Source organism: Myripristis murdjan, chromosome 1 (assembly GCF_902150065.1).
Source record: "Myripristis murdjan chromosome 1, fMyrMur1.1, whole genome shotgun sequence".
Taxonomy (NCBI): domain Eukaryota; kingdom Metazoa; phylum Chordata; class Actinopteri; order Holocentriformes; family Holocentridae; genus Myripristis; species Myripristis murdjan.
The window spans coordinates 11,034,581-11,056,447 of record NC_043980.1 but is presented as its reverse complement, the minus strand read 5'-3'; the positions used below and the strand labels follow the sequence as shown (position 1 = coordinate 11,056,447).

At 41.0% G+C, this 21,867-nt stretch overlaps 1 protein-coding gene across 3 annotated transcripts in view; it reads left to right on the top strand.

Annotated features, from left to right (window-relative positions):
- The first annotated feature begins 16,985 nt into the window (after window positions 1–16,985).
- Window positions 16,986–21,867, top strand: part of LOC115375274 (phospholipid-transporting ATPase ABCA1-like) — a 59,409-nt gene continuing 54,527 nt past the window's right edge. For 2 of the 3 annotated variants that reach the window (XM_030074820.1, XM_030074717.1), the window contains exon 1: window positions 16,986–17,175. The gene's annotated coding sequence lies outside the window, so the exon portion shown is untranslated. Of the gene's footprint in view, window positions 17,180–21,867 lie in introns of all 3 variants that reach the window. The other variant, XM_030074784.1, reaches the window with a different exon arrangement.

Below are 21,867 nucleotides of genomic sequence, written 5' to 3'. Positions count from 1 at the left end.
TCATGTTTTTTCTTTTTATTATTATTACGTCTAAATAACCCTTAATTTGACCCCCTAAACATGCTCCAAAACTCACCAAATTCGGCACGCAGGCCAGGTCTGGCGAAAAATTTGATAAAATGGACAAACAGACCCCCAAGGTGCAAAAATGGCCTCGGTAGCGCCACCTAGGCACACAAAGGCAGCCCCTGCGGCCCACAGGAATGTGATAGAAACACCAAACCAACGCTGAAATGTAGGTCTCATCAAGCCCTACAAATCACGCGCTGACACCCCCCCTCTAAAACCAACAGGAAGTCCGCAATTTGCGTTGGAATGTTCACGTTCACGCACAAAATTCCGCTTTGAACTAAATCTTTCTCCTCCCAGGGCGTAAATGTCAGCGGCTTGAAAATTTAACAGATGACAGAGGACACAGTGCTGAACAAAAGTTGCTAAACACTCCGTCATTACTCGATTCGTTTGGATTTTATAAGCCCTCAAAGTCGGAGTGGCCAGAGCCAAAACCTCATTTTTTCCCATGGAGTTTGGTGTGACGAGGCTGACACTTGGCACTAATTAAGCCCCTGGAGTCTAAAGTAAAAGTCTGACGGCTTTGAAAACTATGCAGATGGAAAGAGGACAAAAATTCCTACAAAAATATGTAGTTTTAATGTGGATTGGACCAAGTTTGTGGGAGCTGTGAAGAGTTTTCAAACATTTTTGACTCTGGTGTGCTCTGCTCTGCACTCTGCCTGGACATGTGACTCACTCTAGCTGCCTCAGGAATGCGCAATACACACCCATTGTAAGAGCTCAGAGGGAGCAGAAAACACTCTCAAACTAAAACTGCCATAACTCAAAAACGGTAAAAGATAGCAAAATCATGTAAATGGGAGATTTATAGATCCGAGTCTCGTGCCTCGTTTAAACTTTGAATCAAGTCGGTCACTTAAACGGTGACCGAGCTGTGACCCCTCAAAAAGGGGTGGGTTTTCTGGATTTCTCCATTAGATTGAATGAGGATTTCTCTGTCTGCCTGCATTTTGGTCTGATCATGCCACAGCTGCCAGTACTCAAGTCAGTCACACACTAGGACATGCTAAGGGCGCCATCTGCTGGAGGGGCGCTGCTAGTGGCCAGAGGGGCACCAGCAGCGAATGTACTACCAGTGGGTTTTTTGTTGGCGTCGTGTGTGTGTGTGTGTGTGTGTGTGTGTGTGTGTGTGTGTGTGTGTGTGTGTGTGTGTGTGTGTGTGTGTGTGTGTGCGTGTGCACGTGTGTACGTGTGTGTGTGTGTGTGTGTGTGTGTGTGTGTGTGTGTGTGTGTGTGTGTTTGTGTGAGTGAGTGAGTGAGTGAGTGAGTGAGTGTGTGTGCCTGCATTTTGGTGTGATCATGCAGCAGCTGCCAGTAGTCCTGTCGGTCACACACTAGGACTTCCGCGGCCTTTCAAAATAAAAGCCCAAAACTCTTTCACAATAAAAGCACCGAAAAATACCCTTAAAACTGGCACAAACGGACGAATTGTCTGCGCTTCGACACGCGCGCCGTCCCCGACGTGCACGGAGGGGGGGCGAGGGCCCGTCCAACGCTGCTTGCAGCTTTAATTTTTTTTGTTTTTTTATGCCACTTTCATTTATTAGTTCATATAGTACATCATGTTCTTTCCTTAATTAGGGCCCGAGCACTGGAACAGTGCGAAGCCCTATTGTTTTTGCTTCGTTTCTTTCTTCTTCTTCTTCTTATTATTATTATTACGTCCAAGTAAACCTTAATTTGACCCCCTAAACATGCTCAAAAACTCACCAAATTCGGAACGTACATCAGGTCTGGCGAAAAATTTGATAAAATGGACAAACGGACCCCCTAAGTGCAAAAATGGGCTCGGTAGCGCCACCTAGGGACACAAAGGCAGCTGGTGCGGCCCACAGGAATGTGATAGAAACACCAAACTAATGCCGAAATGTAGGTCTCATCAAGCCCTACAAATGACGCGCTGACACCCCCCACCTAAAACCAACAGGAAGTCCGCAATTTGCGTTTGAAAGTCACGTTCTCGCCCAAAATTTCGCTTTGAACGAAATCTATCTCCTCCCAGGCTGTAAATGTCAGCGGCTTGAAAATTTAACAGATGACAGAGGACACAGTGCTGAACAAAAGTTGCTAAAGATTCCGTCATTACTTGATTCGTTTGGATTTTATAAGACCTCAAAGTCGGAGTGGCCAAAACCAACACCTCGTTTTTTTCCATGGAGTTTGGTGTGAACAGGCTGACACTTGGCACTAATTAAGCCCCTGGAGTCTAAAGTAAAAGTCTGACTGCTTTGAAAACTATGCAGATGGAAAGAGGACAAAAATTCCTACAAAAATATGTCGTTTTGATGTGGATTGGACCAAGTTTGTGGGAGCTGTGAAGAGTTTTCAAACATTTTTGACTCTGGTGTGCTCTGCTCTGCACTCTGCCTGGACATGTGACTCACTCTAGCTGCCTCAGGAATGCGCAATACACACCCATTGTAAGAGCTCAGAGGGAGCAGAAAACACTCTCAAACTTAAACTGCCATAGCTTAAAAATGGTAAAAGATAGCAAAATCATGTAAATGGGAGATTTATAGATCCGAGTCTCGTGACTCGTTTAAGCTTTGAATCAAGTCTGTAACTCAAACGGTGACCGAGCTGTGACACCTCAAACGGGTGGGTTTTCTGGATTTCTCCATTGGATTGAATGAGGATTTCTCTGTCTGCCTGCATTTTGGTGTGATCATGCCACAGCTGCCAGTACTCAAGTCAGTCACACACTAGGACATGCTAAGGGCGCCATCTGCTGGAGGGGCGCTGCTAGTGGCCAGAGGGGCACCAGTAGCGAATGTACTACCAGTGGGTTTTTGTTGGCGTCGTGTGTGTGTGTGTGTGTGTGTGTGTGTGTGTGTGTGCACGTGCGTATGTGTGTGTGTTTGTGTGAGTGAGTGAGTGAGTGAGTGAGTGTATGTGCCTGCATTTTGGTGTGATCATGCAGCAGCTGCCAGTAGTCCTGTCGGTCACACACTAGGACTTCCGCGGCCTTTCAAAATAAAAGCCCAAAACTCTTTCACAATAAAAGCACCGAAAAATACCCTTAAAGCTGGAACACACGGACGAATTGTCTGCGCTTCGACACGCGCGCCGTCCCCGACGTGCACGGGGGGGCGAGGGCCCGTCCAACGCTGCTTGCAGCTTTAATAATTTCTTTGTCTCTGCATGTTCCATTGTTGTTATGCTGCACTCCCTCCAACTATGCTGTAATTTTGCTATAATTGCATTTCATTCCCATAAATTACCACCACCACCACCACCCAATGAACTGTTATCTGTTATCTATACTATACCACAGACACTTTGCTGTTGTAATATGCAGTTATATTATGATCTGTATATGAGCTCTCTATGTTTATGTGAATACTATTTACAAAACAACAACCTAATTCCAAAATGTATGTTGTGGAACTTTCAATCTAATCTTATTTAATGAGATACTTTTAACACAGATACCTTAAAACAAGTTTGTGAAGAGTCTGATGGTGGCTCGTCCAAAGATCTGTAGTTTCTTACTGGTATTCAACCTTTTTCTCTGACTTATTTAAAGACCCCAATGAAATTTATTCTAACTTTCTTGATTTAATGGACTTACTGCAGGGAAGGATGATTCACAAGTGCAAAGCAACAGGAAAACAGTTTGGGAGAGAAACATAATTTTATTTTGAAGGAATAGGTGGATAAGGGAGGATGTTTACAGATTTGAGAAGGTTTTGCTGGCTGAATTTTTTATTTATTTATTTATTTTTATTTATTTATTTTACAGGGAGTAAAGGTCATGAGAGGTCATTTCATGCATGGAGGCGCATGTGAGACGTCACAGTGACGACCCACAGCTGCTGGGTGATTACATTTGGGGCTTGGCATAATGTGAAAACATGAGAATCACCTCACTAACCCAGTTACAAACCTAATTGGAAATCACCCACAGTCAAGTTGGCTGTAATTTTGGATAAACACACAACACATGACCTTCCAAATACAAGAGACTGTACACATTGACACATCCATATTCCTGGAGGCAAAGGCTTGTTAGCTGAGACAAAAGAGCCTGTGGTTGCCTTAGAGACTCTGTGCACATGCACTGAGCAAACACACACACACACACACACACACACACACACACACACACACACTCATGAGTCATAGGAGCTTCCAGATGCAGTGATGGCACAGTTGGAGAACGCAGCATGTGATGTTTTACCAACTCTTAACCCTTGGTCATGTCACTGTGGGATTTCATTTCATTACATGGACATAAAAAAATGGCAATAATGCAGATTCATCAAATAAAAGATTTCAACAAGTCACTGTGTGTGTTTGTATATGTATTTTTGAGCTCTGAAACAAACTGCTGGCCATAACACATCAAGCGCGTGTTTCCAGGATAGGCTAAACTACTATGTGACCGTAAATATGTCATCCATCAAGCATAGTGAGATCACAACAGGTTCCCATCTGGCATATTACTGTAATTAACAGGCCAGTTACTCTTTCATCACCGTACGTGTTGCACTTTGTCTGCAGCGCTGCGTTCACCATGGCGATGGTGACGGGAAACAAAATGTACCCAGTGAAATGTTGTGAGCACAAAACACTTAACATCGTGTGTCACATCCAAACAGCGTGACATACGGAGCTAACAAGTGACTCAAAAAGTGACACTCATGCTCTTTGGAGTGTCATGATGGAAGGTCGAACTTCAGCGCAACTGTAAAATTCTGATCGTCTGTAAATATTGCGGGCGTTTTGCCACAAAAGACGAGCCTGATTTGACCCCACAACATCAACAACACATGATGTATTCCATGATGAGTCCATAATGTGATTGTTTGGCATAGAGAGGCCTGTGTAATATGACACATTTAACCATGAAATGAAGGCAGCATACTGGGGCAGTGGAGCAATGTCCTGGAGCAATGCTTTTTAAAGGAACAGTTCGCCCAAAATACAAATAACATATTTCTTGCCTTACCTTTTCCCTCAGTGCAATCTGTCCATCAAGACATTGCATCTATAATTCACTCCCAAGGGGTGAATAGTTGGAGCAGGTAAATAATAATTTAAAAAAAGTAATAATAATAATCTTGAGCTCTAGGAAATATTACCCATCCAGCACCATTGCATTTGGGTGAAGGGATACAGAGTGGAAACCTCACCAAATCACACAGAAACTATCTAGAGGGACAGGGACGGGTAAATGTGAATATCTATCTATCTATCTATCTATCTATCTATCTATATCTATATCTATATACATACACACACATATTTTTGTTGTTGTTGTTGTTGTTGTTGTTGTTTTGTTTTGTTTTTTTGTTTAAGAATTGTCATGTGAAATAAAGGTATTTTAAACTTTACACCAATCCGACAGTGTACCGTGGAATGTTTTGGAAAGAGACTTGCACTCTATGATTTTTTTTTTTTTTTTTTTTTTAATTTGGATGGCTGCAAGATAAAAAGAAAAGATCAGGTTTTTCAGATATTGACCCACTGGTCAGCTTACATGTAATGTGATTAGAGCACAAACACAAACTTTGTCGATATGTTTCCTGTAACTCCATCACTGTGGTGCTCCAAGCTAAAGCCGCACTTTGTGCTGTGTTGAATGATAATATGCCATCATCACTGTCTCAAAAGTGCAGTGAGAAATTTAGAATGTGTAGCAGCTTTAAAGCTAAATTATAAGTAAATGATGTGTTACATTCAAATTTGCATCAAATGTCAAAAAATAATGCGCTGTTTTGAACTAACAGGGACTAGTTTCCCTGTTTTTGTAAGAAGTGGAGTGTGTTAGGTGAAGGAAGACAGCTAATAATAACTGCAGCAGACGAATATGTGTTCTGTGTGCTCACATGAACTAGCTCCACAAATAAATCTGTCTGGATCAGTTACACTGATTAAATTGTATTCAAGCTGTTAAATGTATTAACCTGTAGGTCTTACATTACGAATAACCACAAGCAGCTATTACATAAAGCTCAGTCTTTGCGTAACGCTACAGTATTATGCTCTTATCATTCCAGATATTCTTAAGTGTTAGTATGGAGCCAATAATTCCAAAAAAGGTTAGGGTAAAATATTACCAAGGAGCCGCTGGTGAGACTGGGATCTTATCATCTAATCCTTATCCTTAAGCTCACAAAAAAATTATGTTGTCATAAACCAATTCCGTTTTGGACTGATCAAGTTCCAAGTTAATATTTTGTCATTTTATACCTCTTTGTTTATATTGTTGTTGCATTCACAAGCACATATACAGACACGACACTCTGCAGATCGTAAACTAGAGCAGGGCGCGACTCCTGAGAAACTGTACGCACAACACAACAGCCACGTCGCATTCACTAAGACTTTAATTACAGTTTCATGGGAAATCATTGTTTGGTGTAAACAGGTCACAGAAGTGTGCAGAGAACACGCAGCATGTCAGCTCTGTTCATTATATAAAAGGGTCATATATATTCATGCCTGCACATTAACACACCAACACATGAGGTCACACATGAACACTAAGTTCATCGTTTTAGTCATGCAGGCCAATTAATTGAAAATCGCTGTTCATTTCATAGTCAGCTGTACACACACACATACCTATGGATGCTTGCACTAAGGTACAGAGTCAAATGAACAACACCAACACAATGTGTACGAGGCCTTTGACAGGAATGCTGCACGCAGCAGCTGTGTATAATGAATTGCTGCACACTGGCCTGATTAGGCTGCACAGTGCTGCTTTGAGGTCACTTCCATGCTTACCTCTGAGGCATCTGACGTAAACTCTTTGTCAAGGAACACAACATGATGCGTTAAAGCTGCAGGTCCTCTTCAGTTTGAAAAGGACTCATGCAAGGGCCAACAAAATGTTGAGTTTAGGGGGGGAAAGTATCATAAATTGTGTTTCTATCATGCAAAAAACAAGTGTATTTATGATCGATGGAGGCAATCAATCACAGGCTGACCTCATTATGTTTACATTAAGAAAAATCCCCCAGCCATCCTTACAAACAAAGACAAATACAATCAACCTTTTCAATAAAGTCATTACGAAAGAGCTCAAGGAATCTAAAACAATTACTTGCTGGCAGTCATCTAAACAAATTTTCCAACATTCCTGGAAGAACAGCAGCTTCATGTGCTGCCCTGCTCCATATATTCATGGCAGATTTGAAACAGGAGTCTAGTAGGACAACTAGACAAACATCAGATCCAAATCGGAGCTCCCTCTAGGATGATTACAGCTTCAAAGTGATTTTTGGACAGAGTGGTGAATATTTGTTCAGTTCTGTGCTATGTATACACATTCATGAATTCCTTTCATAATTAATCTATTAAAGCTCTGTGTCATTTTTCTGCACATTATTCATCCCGCTCCACAGATTCCTCAGCCAGGCAGTGACATCATTCCCCTTTCACCCAGTTCTCTGAGGCTGCAGAACGAGGTAACTAGCGGTCAAACCGTGTTGCCTTCAGTGGATCCTTCTCAGCTCCTACATCCAAGTTTCAAGTCGTAAATGAGGATTTATGAGTGCATTCCAGTGGCTTTAGTTACAAAAATCTTGGTAAAAGTTTATTGCGTTTTCCTTATGGAGTTTTGGTCATTTTAGAAATCAGGCAGCAGTTGTAGAGGTATTTCAAATGACATAGGGAGTGACATAGTGGAGAATTAAAAGGGGGCAAATCTGTGCCCATCACTCTGTGATCATAATGCAAATAGCCATTGCTTTCAGAAGAACATTTATTTATGTTTTGGTAGTTGCTCTTATTGAAATCTCATATAACTTAAATGAGTGTGATGCTACAACTACTGACCTTGTTTTCATTTAATTTACATGTAATGTCAGCCTAAAAAACAAACAAAAAAATGTGTACAGACTTCAATTTAATGTAACAAAGCGTCAAACACAAGATTTTCAGAGTGGAAATGAAAACATGTACAATAACTAGAATCAATGGTGTAGACAATAGTAAGCTAGTTTTACAGATACCAAGGTTCTTTGGTGTTGCAACTGTGATAAATGCCAATAAATGTCAGTTCAGTTTGCCTTGTCCCTTTGAAGGTGACCCTGAATAAGACCCAGAAAAGTGCTCAGGAGACACTTATCCGCATCCATAACATGAATAATGCAGTGTAACAAAATACATTACTTTTTCACGACAAGGCGTACATGATCTCCATCCTCTAAAGAGCTTTTTTGAGGCGTTCAAGTGGAATTATGGCATTTCCGACAGTCCTTGAAGGCAGCAAGGAGAGAGGAGGTGGAGGAGGAGAGACTGGCTGCTACTGTCTAATACACTGCAACCCAGGCGTTTTGTTTATCTTTTTGTTTGTCAACAACACATCTTCATCCTCGTCATCTGGTGAATTTTTCAAAACAGAATAGCCTTGTTGATGAAATGAAATGCAAAACGAAATCTTTGCGTTTATTCATTCACTTATTCATTCATTCACTCATTCATAGGGATCACTACGTTTTGATCGGCTGCTTGCGTGGCGCAGGGATTGGTTTGAAAACAAAATCGATGTTTTTTGGAGGACAGTCGGGCTTTTTTTCACAGTACGAAGCAGATGTGGCATATTTTTGCGCTGCAGAGTTATATATAGACGCTCCGTTCAGCCTCCCCCTCCTCTCCTCCCTGCTCCTCTACCTCATTCTCCACGGCGGGGTTACTATCGGACAAACATCCCTTCCTCCCCTCCTCCTCTTCTTCCTCCTCCTCTGCTCCTCCTGTGTCTGTGCCCGCATTATGCAGACGCAGCCTATCTCTCTTTTGTTTTCACACACAACTCCGACCATATTTTCCCGCAACACGCAATCTTTGCGGCATGATAAGAGGAATCACATGTGGAGGATGAGACACCTCGCAGTTTTGCTCTGCTCCTGCAGAAAAACCGCACTATTGTTCACTTCCCGCAGCAGCTCACTCCGGGGTTACTATCGGTCAAAGGCAGAGAGCGAGGGAAGCTGAGCCAGTTTTGCTTTTCCATTTAATGCTCTCTATTAAAAACCCAAATCAAATCAAATAATTCATAGGCCAATAACATTTGATATGGTCGCACAATTATTTTTAATATACATAACAATGGAGCGGGTATAAACAATAGATGCAATTAGCCTATTGAGATACATCAAATGGCCAAATGATAATTATACTGAAAGGCTGCAAGCAATAACAACTATCATCATCTTCATCATCATCATCTATCTTTGGACAAGGAAACAATTTTTGAAAAAAAAAAAAAAAAAAAAAAAAACTAAATTGGAAATGTTTTTCCCACTTTTTGTTCATTAGTTATTTTTTTAAAGTAGGAAATCAACTATTTAGTTTCAATCCAGAATAATCTGGATTTGGTCTGATATGAGCCACACTGAGGGATTGTGAATAGAAGATTGCCTGGATGACACAACATTTGAATTTTGTGGTCAGTGAGCAAAGATCCACTTTTCCTGGGAAGGTGATGTATACAAAGATGCCCTACTTCCCAGCCACCTTAACTACTTTGCTGTGGCTAATTAGCTGTACCTCATTTTGCAGAGGACCTCCTGGAATCCCTTCAAGTATCCCCGGTGGTCCCCAGACCCTAAATTGGGAAATATTGGCCAACATACTGTAATTAGCTGCTCTAAAAGCCGTCCTGCTGTAAAGCTGAGCTGTAAAGCCCCACTCAGTACTGACCTGAATTTAACAGATGTGAGCTGTGCACTTAAAAACTATCATCTTGCTGTCATGGACATCAGCTGATTTGCACATGGTCATGTATAATTTTATGTTTTTGGAGCTGCAACTTACTTTCATCAGGATGCTGTCCAGATTGGCTCAGCAGCTTGTTTCTGGTGGATCCTCTATAACACAAAAGTGCTGTAATAATGCAAATTAAAGAGTATGGCTTAAAATTTAACCAAGATACCTCTGCATTGTTTCTCTGAGGAATTGTAGCTGTAAGTCCAAGACAATTCAATAGTGTTCACATCCTAAGAGGGTTATGTTGTACGAATGTGCCACGAATGTGTAAGCTAGCTTCATGCTGTGCCAGCCATAACAGCCCATTGTTCTCCATGCGGTAGAAATAACTGCACCTGACAGCTCACAACACACAACGAGACATGAACTGCTGAACCCTCGACAAAAAAGAACGAATGATTGATGTCAATATGGACATTGTTAACATTCCATCCATGTTTTTTTTTTCCTGCTCTTTCAATGGAAATAGGCTATTTTTGTGTGGTCATAATGCATTTTTTTAACCCACCGCATTTTGGCTGGGTTGCAGTGTGTTCAAGAGTCCTGGTGGGTGATGTGAACACTATGTACTTGTGATACTGGGGGCTGGAGTTTGGCATGTGATTTTTGTTTTGCGGCGCATTGTCAGCAAGCATCCACCCCGCTGAATTGTCCCTGAGCAAAACAGTGGATCCATAGCAGCTCCAGGGCTGCTGCTCTGTGACCGAGCCTGACCTCTGACCTTCCTATGGAGGGTCAATAAAGCCTCACATTATTGTATTGTCTCTTTCTGATCCTGTTACACTTTTGTGTGCTCTAAGTGGATTGTGTTCACAGTTCGGGTACAGTAAAAACTGAAACACTTTGTGTACATGAAGACAGATATCTGTGCAATCACAAAATAATGAGACCTAATCTAATCTAAAAATGAGGTAACTTAAATCAACTTTACCCCTAACTTACTGCACCATCACTTTAAAAGCTGTTAATGGAAACTGAACCTCTTTTCTCTCTCTATTGTCCTCTGTACCACACGTCATTACCAAACCATTATCGCTCCCTTCATGTGAAAACCTCTCAGTTCCTTTTTTTTCTGACTCTCATTTTGTCTCTCTCAGTTAAAGGTCAACATTGTCCTCTCTGGGTTAAAAAAAATTCTCCATTCGAGCTTGCGAAGGTACACTGGATACTATTAAAAATGCATTTTCATCAAGTTAGAAAAGCCAAATTTTTATCATAGCTGGCATTCGTATGATACCCACAATGCTAACAAAATGTTCTTTCACCTAATCTGATAATTCAAAGCAATACTATAACCTCCCAGGACTGAAATGCCACAAACTCATTAGATTTATTAGGAAGACAGTTCAATTTGTGTAAGTCTGTGGAGCAAGTTTTACTTTTGCGAATCTTGACAGTTTTTTCACAAGCCCTCTTTTTTTTTTTTTAACAAAATGATTATTTACCCAGAGCCATGAATAAGTTAAGCTCATTTCAGCACTTATACTTAGATTTTCCCTAGTTATCCTGAACTGTTCAAATGAAAATTGAGCTATTTTATAATTCAGTTGTCTTGTTTGATCATCACCCACCTTCATCCATGCTGACATGTCTGGAGCTCTTTGATGGATTAAATATCTAATCTCCCTGATTGAGGGTTCTGTCTTAATGAGAGCCCCTGCTGAGATACTTCACCACACCCTGTCCACAGGAGATGACAGGATATTTCTAAAACACACATCTTCTCTGACCTCACATGCCTATACCTCCCAGCACATTGTGTTTCATTTTTGCCTCAGCTGCTAGAGCTAGGAGGGATTTACAGTACTAAACACATTTATGAGGTTCATAACCAAAGTCAGGTTGAATTTCTCTCCCAATCTAAAAGGGTAACATGTCAGATTCTGCTGTACACTCAGTTAAAACTGATTATCTTGAACTGAATGCACAGCAGGAGATTTTCAAAACCCTTGTGTCATTGAGATAGCATGTACTCCATTATTTCGATGGAACATTACACACCGTTACATAATTAGATAATTTACGGAAAACCTAAGTCATTTTGATTAAGCTGATTTGGGAAAACAAATTTGAATGCCATTTCCACATTCGTCAAGCTTTACAAAGCAGAAAGAAGTTCATCAAGTAATGCAAGTCAATGGAGGACTAGAGCATACAAAAACATGAGAATGTAGAACAGAGTCAAAACAAGGCCGTGTTTTGATTGTCATGAAAATGGGTGATGGTTCACTTTATGTGTCACATTCATACTAATTGCCCCCTCACACAAAAAGAGAGCAGAATGGAGGAGACGGCATAACCCAGATAATCACCACCAGATGGTTGTCCATACTCTTTGTTAATTAGTAGGCCTGGGCTATACGCTGCTCTCACCCTCTCTCAAAGACTCTAACAAAGGCTAACCATTAAACAAGTGGATTATTATTAAGTCTGAGGAAATGGCACTCTTATCCCTATCCATGTCACACTTTTGCAGACAAAGCGTTTAAGTCTGGGTAGAGCTCTAGTTGATTTTTAAATTTTTATAGGCGTTTCTGTTTATATAGATAACATGGAGTGCAGATTCACTTAAAAAAGTAGGACACAGAGGGAGTATGATGTGTGACAAAGGTCAAAATGCAAGCTCAGCACTGTGATTTCACAATCTTGTCTTTGAAATTGATGGACAACGTGAGCAGTTTTGACGAGTGAAGAGACTATCTCCCTACCCTACATATTCTGTGTGGCAAATAACCCCCTCTGGATCAGGTGACATGGATATTTAAGACACACTGATACTGCCGGCCACATGTAGATGTGAGTCTATAAAGTGCATGCATTGACATGGGATAACTGCATATTTGATTTCAATTTGCTGTGAGGCTAATGGTTCAGGGGGGTTCATTCCACATACATATAGAACAAGTAGAGCGGAGAGATGTCTTGATTTGATAGAAAACATTATCAAATAGTCAGTAGGAAGTATTTTTAATTTGTCCAGTCAAAATATGTGATTTGGTCAACTGAGCCTCCGAGGGTTTGTAGTTGAGTGGAGGACACCTGTAGGGCATATGTAACATTTAACAAAAATCCTCGCACATCCACTGAAAAAGGCAAATATTAAAGCCTTATAATATTAAAAGATCTTGAGTTTTAAGAATAGACATCAAATAAAGATTGTGATAAACTGAAAAATATTTTTACACGACACTTTTAGGAAATCCAGGCACACAACTTTGTGTAGGCTCCCACTTTTCCCTGAAATCATTTTATCATCAAGTGAGGTTGTCTTGCCTCTCGGAATATGTGCTTACGAGATTAACCCTTTCATCCCCACTCCGATAAGACTGTGTAATCTGATTTTCTAGGTGATGGACAGATTGAGCAGACAGACAGACAGACAATATCCCCGAAAGACAGAAGGACACGGGTCAGTCTATGATTTTCAGTGGTTGCTGAAGTCACATAGTGTACTCGAACTGTATACAGATGCTGTATTGTGTTGTGTAGTGGACATTGCTCCTGAACAATAAGAGCATTGTTGGTGAGCGGGTCAGAGCAGTCCAGTTAACCTCTCTGTCTCTGTTAAACTGTGGAAAAGCCTCTGGGACACAAACAGTTCACAGGCACAAGATACAATGGACCTCAGAGGGCAATTTTAATGTATTTAAACACACTCACACTGTAAAGTCGTTCTTGGAAAACAAAAATGCCCCACATATTTTTACATTTACATAAAAGCCAGCGTTCTGGGGGTCCATTATTATTGTATCACCTGTTAATGCAATAACACACAAAAAGACTGCATGAGGCGATGAACAAGCTGTGTGCTCATGAGTGTGTGTGTGTGCTTGCATATTCATGCATGTTCTGTTTAGAGACTGAAATAGACATGTAGGTACATAAATAGATAATAAAAGATCTGAAAATACATGCTATCTTTTTACGGGCATAGGTGCATGAATTTATCAAACCCTCAATATATGTCACTGATTCTCAAACTGGCATCCTTGAGAGGGGATTCCAGTGGGTAAAAATGAATCAGCTTCAATTTCCCCCCTACTGTCTCGCCATGTACAGTGTAAACAGTTCTACAGTTCAATACTAGATCGACAACCACAAACAAATCTCCCCGTATGGAACCCTGAGACAAAAATTTATCAAATATGTGTCTGTGGTCCCTAATTTGTTGATGGAGGGGTTCAATTTCAGGAGAGACGTTGGACAGACAAGATACATTCATAACTGAAATCAACCAATCAAAATGACACAATCCAGCTCATCAGGAAACCATGGCTCTTGAAATGAATCTTCTGCTGTTTAGTCAAACACTTCCACAAGCAATCTGAGTTGTACAGAAACATAAAAATGGGAAAATAACTCATCCAGTGCAACTGCTCTGACAAATAGCTGCAGCTGGAGCGACTGCTGCTCTATAAACTTTACCACCAGGCATTTTACAATAGCTCATTTCATAAAGGGCTGAAGAAAACTGTGCAGCCTTGCAGCTGCATAAGTGTATGTTGGCACTTGCTCTTTGTCCAGGGATAAAAATCTTATCAAATTTGGACTCACTTACAGTGTGATCACACCCACTGTTGGGTTTCTTTGGTCTAAACCATTATGAAAAGTTTGCTTTGTTTAATTTTTGTGTTTGGCTGGTTTAGGCTGACGCTGCCCAATTACAGGCCAAACACAGCCTTTAAACAAAAGTCACATGGGCTCACAGGGAGCCTTTTTATTGGACAGAGTTTCGGTCATGAGTCAAAACAAATGTGATTCCACTCCCTGTAATTTTAGCTAAACAGGATGGACTTGAATGCACCTTTTGCCATAATTTACCTTCTCTTATGGTTCCAGTTAAATCACATGAATAAATAGCTTAATGTGAGCATAAATTCTGACTGCAGTTTGCTTTTGTAATACTAGGCTTTTCAAGCAGGAGTAATTTCTGATTATCAGGTGCAAACAGTCATCTCCTTAGACCCATAAAACCTGTGTTTTGGGATTGTTTCCTGTAACTGGTATGACTTACATTCTATGTTATTTGGTGCCACCCAAGTATAAATGGCATTGCTGTCAGTAAATGCCCCAGTGTTTGAACAAACTGCTCCAAACACGCTTGATGTGTGAGCATGCCGTCATGATGAATGTCCGCTGGGATGAAAATGTGCTAACAAAGTAAAATCCACCATTCATTTGACAGAGAGCAAGTACAGAAATGTTGCAGAGGATTGCTGGACGCTGGTAGGTTTTTTTTCTTAATTAATCGAGCATTATGATTTCAGTGGTATTTGGTACAACTCATCTATACCTCCTCACCTATAACATTTGCTGTAAAGTGCCAGTGCCAGTAAAGTCTAGTCAAAATGTTACACTATAAACCAAATTAATCAACCACAGATTGTCCAGGTATGTTAGGTGTGCTACACGGAAAAAACATCTTGGACAACCTGGGTGAAATACACAGTGCTAGCTACATGTAAGTTAATGTGAACCTACTCTTTAGTTTAGTTTAGTTTAGTTTAGTCGCTGGGCAGGAAAACATTAACAAACCATGCCATCACAGCAACCATTGGCACCATATCACCTGGACAGCAGGTGTGGGGACTATGTGAGACTCCAGGCAGTAGTTCAACACCACAGTCCCACGCATTCTGTCTGCTATAGCTTCATGATCAGGTTCTCAACACCTCCATCTGTAGCTGAGTCAGGATTTTCTCACCAGGGGACCACAGGTGGTGAGGGTGGATGGAACCATCTTAAACACCCTCACACTCAACATGGGGGCCTCCAAAGGGTGTGTCCTGAGCACCAACTCTCACTGCACATCAGCAAAACTCAGGAGATGGTCATGGACTTTAAGAGGATACGGCAGTGGAGATCCCTCAAGATCAGCAGGACCCCTGTGGAGAGAGTGAGCAGCTTTAAGTACCTCGCTCCACACATCACAGAGGACCTCACACGCACCAACTTCCTGATGGCATGGCCAGACAGCTCAAGAAGTTCAGGTTCCCCCTCACATCGCAAAGGCTTTGTCCTCTGGAGCCTTCAAGAGTATCCTGACTGGGAGCATCACTGCCTGACTTGGGAGCTGCTCTGCCCAGGACTGAAAATCCCCACAGCGGGTGGTGCGTCTGGCAGACCGTGTCACCAGGACTTCACTTACTGCCCTGCAGGATGTCTTTACTGACTAAATGGCCCTCTGGATCTTCAGAGACTCCAGCCACTCCTGTAACAGACTATTTAGACAAGGAAAAGGAAAAGGGAAAGGCCTCTCTAGCCTTAAATCCTGCACAGAAAAACTTAGAAAGTGCCTCTACACTCTGACAGTAAGACTGTTAAACCACCAGCCACAATAAGGACAATCAATACACTTGGACACACACATACACACACAGCCACTCTTTCACTCTCTCTCTTCACTAAGCCACCTTTACACACTTCTATTGCACACTTTATGCTCTATGCTCTATACTTTTTATACTGTACAATGTCTATCATAGACTTTATCTTCTTATATTTTATATTTTGCATATTTTTATCTTGTATATTTGTATCTTTATATTACTTGAATACTTTACACTTGTATCTTTAGACCACTGGAGACCAAAAAAAAAAAAAGAAAGAAAGAAAGAAAAAAAAGAAAGAGAAGAAAAGCCTTTCACTGCATGTTGCTCGAAGAGTGTGGCCACGCGTGTGACTCTTGAATCCTGTACATCATCCCATGCTATTTTACTTTCAGCACAGGTGTCACATGCATGGACGACAGTCTGAAATCCTGTGTGAATGTGGTGAGCGTGCGACGAGAAATTACCTTGCATGCTTTTACAGTCTAGCACTCACTCCACATTTATTCAGTACGCAACCCTGATATGACAGCAAAACCTGCATCCTGAGTGCAACCGCAGAGCCATTTTCACTTTCAAGGTGGGCAGTTTTGAGCATATAATGAGTCAGGAGCGTAGTGTATGGACATTTACTGTCAGGTAAGGTATGGCAGCCTCCCACAGTTTGCAGCTGATGCACATCATAGACCCACATGTGTATGACAACAGCGCAGGTGCCATCATGCATTGAAGCCGAGGGGGGAGGGGTACGTATTGGGGTGCTGCGGCCCCTTTAAGAGATGTTTTGACTCTGCACGTGCTTGCCTTATATGGGGGAAGGCAAGCGAGCTGACCGTTAGTTACCTCTGTGCTATCCCTCTCTCCGCTCCGCACCGAGCAGCGCTATAAAAGCCTGCTGGAGGAAAAAAAAAACAGTTTTGAGAGACGGAGACGGAGACTGAAGACGGAGAGACGGTAGAGGAGTGCAAGTCCTTGTTTTTTTCCTTTTATCTAATCCTGGAGAGGGGATTACAATTTATGAGAAGAGAGAAAGCGGATACTCGAATTAAAGGTCGGTGAGTTTTGATGTCAGTTTTTTTTTCTTTTTGCGAGTTTCTTTCTTGTAAACCGAAGGATGACATCCCCCTTTGTCGTGCTACGGTTAAAACTTTTATACAATATGTTTTTGTCCACATACAGTCTGACTGATGCTTCCACCTGTTCCTTGTTTATCCGTTAATACTCGCAAATATTTTGCTCGAGCTCATTCGGTGCTCCCCAATTTTTCAACTCTCAACTGAACAGTTTCACCGTCGCAAAGTTGAGTAATAATTGTAAAGTGATGAATGGACCTGATGTGTTCTTGTTGGTGTTGACGCTTTGGTAAAATGACACCGAGTGGAGCTTCTTTGTTTTTTATGTGTTTTAATGCATGTCAGTATCATTTTCGACCGTCTGCCCTGCTGCGTGCAGGACCAAGGTAAAGGTAGCGAGGATATACAACACCACTTCCGGTCAATCACCTAAAAATAAAAGACTTCCAGACGACGACGTGTTTGACTGCCTGTTTGTGTGATGCAAAACAACAAAAATGCAAATTAAGAATAAGGAAGAATGTGTCGTAAAATACAGTACCATTGTTGTATTTTTCTATATAGTGCTAATTTCACAGTATGAACCATGGCCCATCTAGGCTTATGCAAAGTGCCATGTATCATTACGGACTAAATCACTCAAAAGACAGTCTCAAACACGAAAATTAAATGAGAAAATCTGGTGTCTTCCACTTCTACCTTGGCTTTCAGTGTTAGTAAAGGCACACATTTCTTAAAAGTTTCTGAATTTGACTTTGATGTCCTGATGGCGAGGATTTTGTAGTAAAAGCGTTTTGTGCACTAACTTTGAAGGGGAAACCGTCGTACTTCCGGTGTGACTTTATCGCACTTGACGTCGGTCAGCATCGCGGAGCTGATGACCGATAGTAACCCCAGCTCAAGGGGAACAATGAAACACAAGCTCTTACAAGTTAGACAATGATTTCTTGCACTTGAACGCATTGACATTGGCATCGTTGAATTGCAATAACCAACGCTTATTTCTATGACTGTAATCTGTACATTTTTTATTTCTGTCTGTGGTGTTTTTTCGACGGCTTTGTGGGATTTGTGCTGTGACATGTTCGCTCTTACTGAAGTGCGTGTGTGCATTGACGTCGACATATGAATTAAATTAATTCAGTGAAGATGCCATGCCTGATTTGAGACAGAAAGATGCGTGTCATTTATGTCTGGTTATTAATGATTTCATTATCTTATCGCCTATCGCTCTGCATAAGGAATGAACTGTTCTCTAGTGGATCAGTTTTCCTTTCGGACTTAATCCGTCAAGCATGCGTAGGAGACCTGGAAAAAGGGGTGCATAGTCGAGAAAAAAAAAATCCTGATTGTGTCATGTATGATATAACACGTGAGTGACGATTGATGGTAAACAAGTGGAGGAAAATGGCAGTGTTTACGTGTACCACTAGAGGCGCACTGGCTCTGCACCATTTGCTGCTCAGCACGCAGCAGGGACCCAATTACCTCAACATATACATTTTATACCTCCTAAGATATGAAACCATGGTTGTTATATACGTAAACTCATCCAAATTGTACAGCTCTCCATCCTTTGTAGGCTGTCATAGATCCTTATGACTCTATATGATCATAGAAAACACACCAAGTAGTATCAACCTGAGGAAAGACACACAAAGGTTGAGTCTTTCAAGGTTAAAAAACAAGCTGTTTTTCTGAAAATGAATGTGTGTTGTTGTTGTTGTTGTTGTTGTTTTTTAATCTATACTGATTTTATTCTTTGCCTGATGATGTTTTGCATCTGGAGCTCATTGTTATGCCCTTGTTTTTATCAGCAAACTAGATCTCTTTGTATCAGTGTGTCAGTTATTGGGATTGATGGCCAACAGAGGAAAATGAGGATGTTGTCGCCCAAGGCTTTTTCCAGCATGGCTCTGGAGAACATTGAGCTGTAGGTCTTTAGCGATTGCATTTGTGGATGATGAAAGTAGCCGTTTACTTGTAGTGACAAGTTCTTTCTGGGACATAAAGCCTGTGCTAATTATTTCTGGGATTATGTGGGTCCAAAACACAAAGAAAGAAAGCAAAATATCACTCAAGCAGCAGTAGAGGGACTTACAGGATTTTTCAGTGGTTTTGGTGCAGTCACCTTATCCACTCTCCAGCATTTCTTTTGATGAAATGGTGAGTAATTCAATCAGTGAGTGCTTTCATTAAATGCTCCTGAAAACAATGTGTCACTTCCGACACCTCCATTGGTCCTCGTTGAGGCAACATACATTTTGTGTTACTTTTCAACACAAGCTATATTAAAAGTAACATAAGTACACATGTTGTGTCAGAATGTATTTCCATTAACATCATGCTGTATTGAAAAGAAACAAAAAAAGGTGAGCACACAAATTTTAAAGATGACTCTTCCTTTTCACAAGAGTATTATTTGATTGTATCAAGAGGAAACCTTACACTTCAAGTACTAAAACACAGTAGTCAAGTACTTTGGGTGTGAAATGTGTCTGAGTTGCTTGTAAATACTGTTATTTCTCACTAAGCAAACCTACAAGAGGTATTTTGCATTCTAATGGTTAATTAGGTACTGTAAACGGCACTGAATTGAATGAATCATTCTGCTTGAGAAAGTATATGTGCCAGCACTATTAGATATTGATGTAATTCACTCATCAGATATCAGATTGATGTTACTGATGTTGATGTTGTCCACTTAACAAGCCAAATTCCATAATCTGATTTTTTTGTAAATTATAATTATGTAATAATGCAATTTTACGTCCTAAGCCAAAATGTTGTCACACAAAATTAGTAAAGAAACAGTTCTACAAAGATATCCCATATTCTGCATATTTTTTTTATCACCTAGGATTCTATGAGTTAGATGTACAGTGGAGGTTGTGCTGGATGATAAAGGGGTTTTAGGATGGGTGATGAAAATCGCCTGCAGCTCCACACTGCTGCACTACTGTATTCACTGATTCTCCTGAGAAGGGATATATTACATCAGGCTGACCTGGTCAGCAGGTCGTAACCAAAAGAACAACCATAGTGCTTCCGCAGAAAAGCAACACAAACAGTATGCCCCCTAAAAAATGTATAACAAATGTACAAATTTGCCTACTAGCAAAGTAAATGTAGCTGGTTGTGGGTTGTTGGCAGAAGACCTGTGAAACAGAAGTGGGAGATCATCAGTTTAGTTTTGTTATGGCAGCAGGAGCAGCAGGAGAGCAGGGGTACACCGTGTGCTGGCTTCCAGATCTAAGTTTGGAGAATTTCATCATTTGATGGTAGACCTTGAAATAACATTGTTATGTTATATTCTAGCACTTAGTGTTACCTGGTGTCTGCTGACTGGTCAAACGGGTGAGCGATTTCCGCATCACACCATCAAGAGTTCAAGATGGGTCAGCTTTGTTCAACTTTGCTCTCTTTGCTCTCTTTGCTCTGAAAATTAGTTAAGGCCAGACAGTTTCCATTGCCCATATAAAAAGTTCTTAAGTTTGCAACTGATTGAGCTAGTAACAGTTAGCTAAGAAATGCCTGAAGTGTAGAATATATTTATTCTAATCCGAACACAGGTACAATACAGGAACTAGGAAACAAGGCACAGGTGGTACAGACAGGCATGACTAAACAATGAACTGCCAAAGACAGAACTGAGAACAGGGCTTAAATACTAGTGAACTAATGAATCAACAAGGTACAGCTGACAAGACAGGAGAACAGGTAAGGAGCTGAGAGAACCATGGGAACAGAGCAGGGCTGATGAGATGAACACAGAACAGGTGTGCAGGCTGGGCAGGGCTACAAGAAAACATGAAGGACTAAGAGCAGGAAAGCAGCCAAAAAAATACCAAAAGACAAGAAGAAAACAGAAAATACACAAAGTCCAAACAGGATCATGAAACTGCGTGGTTTGCTGCAGCCTCGTGTAACCTTAAGATTTCCAAGTTCAGGTCATTTAGGTCAGTTGGAATTAGATTGAAACTGAAAAAAGTGGACCAGTGCTTCTCTAATGTACTACAGATAATGTGCATCGGACACTGTGTGTTAATTGTTTGTGGATACCAAAGTCTCTGTTTGTCTTTGCTCTCGCACTGATTACACTGCAGTTGCATTACTTAATACGACCAAATTCCAGTGGTGGTTTTTAAATAATGTAATTATGCAACATTAGGGTTGTTGATTAGGAGGTGGCATGCTGCTGAGAAGTTGGTATAGAAATGCTCAGTTAGGTGAGGCAAAGACAAATACAAACAGCTTTGGTCTTTCTTAGATCCCATGAATCCCTCCAAATCTTGCATTTTAAAAGTTTTCCAAATCTTAAAATCTGCTGTGTTTTGTATTTTTGGTCTTTCTTGATGTTGTCCTTAAAATAGTTGGCTGTTCTTACCGTCAACAGGCTGTAAAGTGGGAAGAATGAATTACTAAGCAATGGTAACACACGTAAGGTGTGGTATGGTAACATTTAGATTTACCCTGCGAGTATCTGAACATCTAGGCTGCTGAGGAAATGGGTATAATGCGATTGCAGCTGTTATTACAAATTATCTTGATTGTAATAGTATGCAATGTAAAACCATACCGAATTATTCATTGTATCTGACCAGGGCTACCTTAGCTTTTTGAGCCCGCTGGCAAAAGGCCAGTGACCCATTTTGAGTCCCTTTCCAGTT